Source organism: Pogona vitticeps, chromosome 4, assembly GCF_051106095.1.
Source record: "Pogona vitticeps strain Pit_001003342236 chromosome 4, PviZW2.1, whole genome shotgun sequence".
Taxonomy (NCBI): domain Eukaryota; kingdom Metazoa; phylum Chordata; class Lepidosauria; order Squamata; family Agamidae; genus Pogona; species Pogona vitticeps.
This window is the reverse complement of record NC_135786.1, coordinates 10,974,927-10,983,194: the sequence shown is the minus strand read 5'-3', so window position 1 is coordinate 10,983,194 and position 8,268 is coordinate 10,974,927.

Sequence of the window (8,268 nt, the reverse complement as noted above, 5' to 3'; positions counted from 1 at the left end):
TTGAAAAGCGGGATGAGCGCCGCCCCCTAGAGTCGGACACGACTGGACAAAAATTGTCAAGGGAAACCTTTACCTTTTACCTTAAATACAATTCCCTGACATCCAGACAATGTTCATCTGACCTTGTTTAGCTTTATTTTTAAAAATGGGTTCCTTCCTACAGTATTTTTCTACCCTTTCAAAACTCTTGTTCCTTCTTCTTCTTCTTCTTCTTCTTCTTCTTCTTCTTCTTCTTCTTCTTCTTCTTCTTCTTCTTCTTCTTCTTCTTCTTCTTCTTCTTCTTCTTCTTCTTCTTCTTCTTCTTCTTCTTCTTCTTCTTCTTCTTTTTGGTATTGCTTTATCCAGGGGAAGATGTTTAGTGCTGTGCTGCTTCACAAGCAGCTTGGCTCTAAAGACAGCCCAAAAGACAGGTGGCTCTTGTGCCCCCCAATTAAAAAGAAAAATGAAGGAAAGCGAGAGAGGAATGGGAAAGGCACCTCGCTGTGCACACACTGAGATGGAACTTGCAAGGGCCATTCTGAGTTGCGTGGCTGCTTGCCTGCTTCTTGTCAAGCTACCGACAAGGGCAAAACTGTGCCTTTTGACAGACGTGTGGCTTCTTGGGAGTGGTGTATGGGTAACGGGATGGGCATGGCTCACTACTGCGACTGTTGTCTCCCTCTCTTTGCTTTTTCTTTGCTTAGGAAATGTTGGTTTTGCCTTAATCACAGCACAACTGTGACCAAGCCAGCTGCCCACAATCTTCAAACAGTGCAATGTGTCTGCAAAAAAGGCCAATGTTATTTTAGATTACATTAACAGATGTATAATCTCAAAATCCCCCCTATTCAGCACCGGTTAGGCCTCAGCTAGAGTATTGAGTCCAGTTCTGGAAACCCCACTTTAAGAAGGATGCCAACAAACTGGAGCAAGTTCAGAGGAGAGCAACAAGGATGATCAGAGGGCTGGAAACCAAGCCCTAGGAGGAAAGACTGAAAGAACCGGGCATGTCTAGCTTTGAGAAAAGAAGATGGAGGGGAGACAGGGTAGCATTTTTCAAATACCTGGAAGGTAGTCAGCCAAAGGAAGGTAAGGTCTGTTTTTGATCATTCAGGACACATAATAATGGGTTCAGGGTACAAGAAGTCAGACTTCAGCTGAATATCAGGAAAAAAACTTATTGTTACAGCAGTACAACAATGGAACCAATTACTTTAGGAGGTGGTGAACGCTCCAACGCTGGAGGCATTCAAGAGAAAATTGGACAATCATCTGTCAGATCTGCCTTGACTTGGATTCTTGCACTGATCGGGGGTTGGACTTGATGACCTTACAGGCTCCTTCCATCTCAATGATTCTATGATTCTATAGAAGCAGTTCTAATGGTACACAACAGTTTGGATACACACTTGAACCTCACAAATGCTCCAGGCAGAAGACAGGTGAGTTTCTGTCGTCTCTGTGATAGCAACCTGCTAGCCACTTGATGCATGTTCAAAGGTTCATGTTTTTGCTAACTCATCATTTTCTTTCCCTATTTTTTTTTAAAGTAGTGCCTAATGAAGACTACACCTTTTTACAAAAACAGGCAAATGGAGATCTAAATTAAATAGTCACATCTCTAGGGATAAGTTCCTATTTAAGTTCATGAAACACAGCCACAAATGACAAGAGGGAAAAAGGGTCAGGAGGAAAAAAAAGAGGTAAATGTACATCCTGGTGCACATCTTTGTTTTGATAAACATTTGGAGGCAAGCCATCCGCTCCACCTCGTGTTTTCTCCATAGACACTAACTATTCAACACAGTGAAAACAGTCCAGTCCTATTTTAAGTGACCAGGCTCCATCCAAGTGAATCCTAGGACATGTCATTTGGTGATGCTCTTTCAGATTAGAGATTTCAAGTGCTTTATTTCACAGGAGCACATGAGGGCTTTCTAGCTCAGAAGCCTGAGTGTGGTTGACAATTATGAACAGAGATGGACACGAACGAGAAAAATGATGAATCGGGCTGGTTCATGGTTTGCGGCTTATCACGAACCATGAACCACCACAAACCCCCAGAAAAAAAAAATTCATGGCTCATTTTTTCCACTACATCCCTGGGAGGTGGAGGAACCTACCTGTCCTCTGCCACCTCTGCCACCCAGCCACCTCTTTCCCACTGCCCCTGTTGTCTCCCTACCTGGTCCTGCTGCCACTGCTTCCTCCTCCACTGCCACTGCCACCGGCTGATAGTCTGGCACATGCACAGAGGAGCCAGCCTGCTGCTTCTGTACATGTGCAGCAATAGCAGGACTGGCTCCGGGAAGGGAGGCTGGGCCTGCTGCCCCTGAGAATGTTGGTGATGGTGGTGGCGGCGGAGGCAGTAGTGGCAGGACCAGGTAGGGAGGCAATGGAGACTGCAGGCGGGCGAGGGGAGGTATGTGAGCATCCCCTGTTGCCAAACAAAGTGAAGCACTGAGGGGGGAAAAGGGTGAGCGCTTCATTCTGTTTCAGCAAAACAGAATCCCCGAACAGTTTTGCGAAATGAACTAAGTACCAGATTTGATTTGTTGGTTTTCCTGGTTTGTGGTTCAGTTCATGCTTATCCCTAACTGGGAACTACATGCCCCAGAATTCTGTAGGATGGAGCCATGCGAAGTGAAACTGGCATCGAGCTGCTATAACTATGTACTGTACTCTGTTCCTGTATACCTGGGAAAGAACATTTCCGTCTATGTAGAAACCGAGCAACTACTAACAGATGCTGTGTCAGCCCTGTTTGCAACAGGGCCAGAACTGAATTGAGGCTAGGAATGCAATCCTTAGGGAAGAAATGGGGAAACCTTGGTCTCCAGACAGATTTCAGCCCCTGAAAGTCCCAGGCAACAGGACCAGTTGAAAGAGATTATTGGAATTGTGGTACAAACCATCTTAGTTCTTTTCCATGATGTTTTCTTCTGGTGCCAGACAACTAGTGATGGGAGACAAGACTTTTTTTTTAAAAAAAAGCAGCATTTTACGAACTGAGGAATCCTTTCCACAAAGATGCTTGTCTGGCACCTAATTTCTTAGGGCGCCAGGTAAAGACCAGCTTGTTCTGCCAAGCTGTTCATTAGGAGGTTATTTTGATTGGCTGCTGTGTTTAGATCTTTCCTGTTCTTTTGTTCCTGCTATTACTAGTGTGCTGGCGATGGATGTTTCTGGTGTTATGCCTGTTTTCTTTTATTGTGATAATAATAATCCTAGAACTGCAGATCTGGAAAGGACCCGATGGATCATGGGGTACAGCCCTGTCAAGGAGGCACTGTGGGGAATTCGAATTTCCAACCTCTGGTTCCGCAGTCTAAACCACTAAGCTATCTGGCAGTTCCAATGTCATTGTAATTCTGTTGTTTAGTTATTAACAGATGATTTTAACTTCTCCTTGATGTCTTTAACCTTTGCTGTAAGCTGCACTGTCAACTGTCCATGTACATACACATCTGTATATGTGTGTCTGCATGTACATGTATACATCCAATAAATATAAATTATTTCCTGTTTGGTACACAGATTCTGCTGTTGCAAAATCAGCTTCTCACTGGCTGGAGTTGAAGTGAAGTGAAAGCATGGAGAACTGATAGTTGCAGAAATGCTTCTGCTCACTGGACTATGGGATGATGCCTTATCTGCCAGGACAAATTATATGCCCATTTGTTCCAGTGTAGCTTATTTTGACTGTGAGAGGTGTACAGGTTTTTAGGTAGACAAGTTTCCACCTCAACTGCTACCTGGTCCTTTTCAGTGGGAATGCAGAAAACTGAACCTCTTTCCACAAGAAAGTGTGTGCTGTGCTTTGGAAAAATAGCTGGATATGCCTGTAATGGTAGCCCAGATAATGAGTCGTTGAATTCCAACTTCCTGCATGCAAACCCAGTGCTACAATCAAATCATTGGGCTAAATCTTGTTGTGTAACTACACAGGTAGAATTCAGTATTGCACCTACTGCAGCTACAATAGCCCCAAGGCAGAAGTGTTATCCACAAAGCGCTTCTGCCAGCTCAGTGAACAAGTGGCACTGCCGGGGATGCACAGCTGATTGTGCAAAGTACTTGTTGGTGGGTGCAATGCCTGGCACATTTACACAGGTGTAATTTTACACTACACCTGCATGAACAAGATTTGACCCATTGTTTGTTATCCAGTTGCAACCTGAAGCCATGATTTGGTGTTGGCTTATGAACTCTTACTTGTGTAAACCATGGTTTGTCACTCTGTCTGGACTCAGAACTATGGCTTGTCCCTGGTTGTTTGCCATGAAACATGAGCTAACAAAGGAAAAATGAAAAAAATAAATAAACCAGCAATGGAGGCAACAATCAACGGTTTGTTGGTTGTCTGCAAGGCAATGGCAAAAACAGTAAACCACATCTCATTAAAAAAATGGCTCAGTGTGATGTGCAAATGCATACGAAGTTTCTTCTCTGATTTCATGCAGGTAAGAAACTCCCCTCTTTTTGAGATGCAGCACTTTCCATAAACGTGGCTTCTGTCACATGTAAATACAAAAATTCGATCATTTGTAATTTTCATCCGTTTTGCCAGATTATTCCAAGCATCCTTTCCACACTGCCTGCTTTGGATTTGTTGCCATGATTATGTTGTTTTCTTCAGAGCTTGGCAATGTTACTGTTTTGTAATACAATTCAATTCTTTAAAAGGCCCTCCAATTTATGATTATCGGTTATTATGCTTTTGTATCCATGATTCAAAATGCCAGGAAATGGCCCATTATTGCTGTAAAATATCATGCTCACGTTGCCAGCAGGAAAAAGAATGTCAAGCTTTAGATAGCAAAGGGCAGCCTGAATGTTGACAACACCTATGGCAGCAACCTAGATGGTCTACACAGGATCCTCTTGTGCTCAGTACCATTCACAAAATGACACCAAGCTAGCGAAATCTCAGAAGCTGATACCTTTTTTCATCAGTTAACCATTTCTCACCCAAACACAAGCAATTGTCAGGGCTTTATTTCACAACTATCTATCCTTGGTTTGCTTGCTTGGTTTTCCTGAATGTAAACCCTCATCCATCTGCTGGAAACAATCAGTTCACCCAACCGCCCCCCCCAAAAAAAAACACTTTAGGGTCTCATTGAACACAAGCTGCTACATTATTATGGGGTGTGGAGTTCATTCACACTAGCCTTCCAGAAATAAAGGCCAACATGAAACTTTCTAGAAGGAACATAGTTTTACAATTAGCAACACAATATTTCAAGCCACTGCTTTTCTCTAGTCCATTTCATCTGTGGTGTAACACTGGATATATGCAACAAAAATTAGCACTTCAGAATGGAGCTTGAGACCATGGAAACTATAAGTACATAAACAATGCTGATTACATTTTGTTCATCCCTCATTAATTCTCAAATGCTCTTTGGTTTATATTCAACTTAAAGCTGGAAAATTTAGCATGTAACTCTACCTACTGTTTGTATTTCAGTAAATAGGCTTTCATAGCTCAGTCTGAGACTAAGCTACTGCTTAAATTTAATGACTCTCTGTGTAAAAGTCTGCAGGGTCCTTCAGATAAAGCTATCATGGTATTTAAAATCAATTTCATGCTGTGTTTTATATTCAGGCACACAACCACAACTCCCTCCCAAAATTTTTAGCTGAAATCTATGTTCCAAAGCCAAATGCAATTTGTGTTTTAAAAATGTTGAGTATCCTTTAGAGAGGAAAGCTGCATCTATATGCTTATGAATGGGCATGATCCATTTCATTGCAATAGGAGACCAGCTGTATAGCTCACTGGTTTAGGTCTCTGGCTGCAGAACCAGAGGTTGGAAGTTTGATTCCCCACTGTGTCTCCTTGAGAGGGGCTAGATTCGATGATCCATAGGGTCCCTTCCAGCTCTGCAGTTCTAAGACGTTAGTGAAATTCCTGTCTAATATTATGGCTCTTATCAGTTCCTTTTTGTTAGCCTACTCAACAACTTTTGAGTGGAATGAACATTTATTTGGAATAAAATTATGAACATCGGTAAGGTAAAGTGGCCTGTGTTGAAGCTGGCTACGAGAGAGCAAACTCTTAGATATGTTAATGTATACACTGGTTTGTGCATTTAAATGCACAAAGTAAAGGCTCTTCCTTATCCGCCTCAGTTACTATTGCTGATTTGCATACTGGACAGAGACTTAGGGGGTGAAGTGCACTGTAACTTCAAAAGGTGCTACAGAAAGTGAGCTGCGGAGTTCAAAGGCACTATGGATGTTTGGGGGAAATCTCAAGTAGGTTTTTGCCCTTGATGTTCCTGCACCCAGGAGGTCCTGGGACTTCAAGGCAGGTGTCCTCATATTTACACTCTGATAGCTGTTGGGTGCCGAAACAGCCAAGTGGAGCATCAGAGGTGAATTCTACTGAGAACAGAGGCCACTGATGGGATAAAACCTGCTTTTCTTCTTGTGCCATTGAATTTCAACTGTGGTTGAATGGTCTCATTATATTCTGGTATTGTCATGGCTAAAGGACAAGAATATTGCAAGACACATCCTACTGTCATGCAAAAATTACCTGCTTTCATTCCACTTTCACCTTGCAGATGACCAAACTATAAAAGGAAAGGATCAGTGATTACTGTACAAAAAAGACCAGTTAACAACACCCATCAATCACAGTGACAGATCATCTCTCCTCCCTTATCACAACAATACACCCACAACAAAAACATGCTGATCACCATAATCACCCAGTCTCCTGAAAAGGACAAAAGCTGATCCCACAGCTACAGTATAGATACTCAACTATCCCACAAAACTCCACCAGAGCACAGAAAGAGTTCTGACTCCTGTCTTCTGAAGATGCCGGCCACAGAGATTGGTGAAATGTTAGGAAGAAAAACCTTAAGAACATGGTGAAACAGCTTGGAAAACCCACAACAACCATCAGATCCCGGCCGTGAAAGTCTTCAAGAATATAAAAGGAAAAGCTGACAGAACTATTACTTGCTGAAGTGGAAAGTGAGTAAATAAAGACCTCTACCCTTTTTCTGATATGTCCTGCCTTTAGGACTCTGTGACCCTGGGGCATATTCCTTTCCTAGAATTGATCTGGGCAATTGTTCTTTATCTCAATAGTAGAAATGGGAGCTTTGTATTCATATTAGATATGAAGCACGGCACCACAGGTGGTGCGTATTCCATTCCTCCAACCCAGCGTTGCTGAGATTCTTCTTCAGTGCACCAATCCAGACAGGAGCCCAGCTGGCCTGGCCCGGCCTCCCCTGGCAGTCAACCACTCTGGTGAGTCCACTTCCGAAGAAGGACTCCAGTGATGTGCGGAGCCGGGTTAGTGGCCCAGCTGACCCAGGGGTGGGTGGGGGAAAGGAATGCCCACATCCTTTGGTACCACAAGGCCATATCTACTGTGAATACAGAATGCTTGTGTCTACTCAGTGGCTTAATCAAGATTCAAATAACTCATGTTTATATTGCTGTGATTCGGACTACGGATCTTTGACCCTATATATCTGAAGACAGTTACAAATATAAGAAACTGTAATGTCCTTGTATAGACACCTAATAAGCACATTTGGTTGGTTGGTTTTCCTGTATGGTAATCTTCATCCACTTGCTGGAAACAATCAGTTTCAGCAACACTGCAAAACACTTTGGGACCCCCTTCAACATAAGCTGCTGCATTAGTATTGGGTTTTTCTAATGAGTTCTCTCACCCTAGCCTTCCACAAGTGAAGGCCAACATCTGAATTGGCTGACATCATAATCAAAACTACAACATAATTTTTCTGCACAGCAGGTATTTATGCAGAACATAAGCTTTTGGGGACATGCAAAGCATGCCAAGAAAGATTGCTATCCTTGCAACATGCACAGATCCCCATCAAGAACACAAACAGTTGAAGGAACTAGCAGAACACTGAATAGAGTGAATAGTGAATAAGGTAATTTCAGTTGAAAGGCAGATCAAGGAATAGGGGAGAAACCTGTGCTGGATAGGGTTGCACTCCCTCTGAAAACAGAGGTACACAGCTTGGGGGAGCTCCTTGATTCATCCCTGAGCCTGGACGCCCAGGTTTTGGTGGTGGCCAGGAGTGTGTTTGCACAATTAAAATTAATGCGCCAGTTGCTCCTGTTCCTAGAGGGAGCTGATCTGGCCACAGTGACACGTGCTTTAGTTACATCCCAAGTGGATTACAGTAATGCAGTCTATGTTGGGTTGCCTATGGAAAGTGTCAGGAAACTTCAGCAGGTCAAAAATGCAGCAGCCAGATTGCTGATTGGGGCTGATCGTAGGGA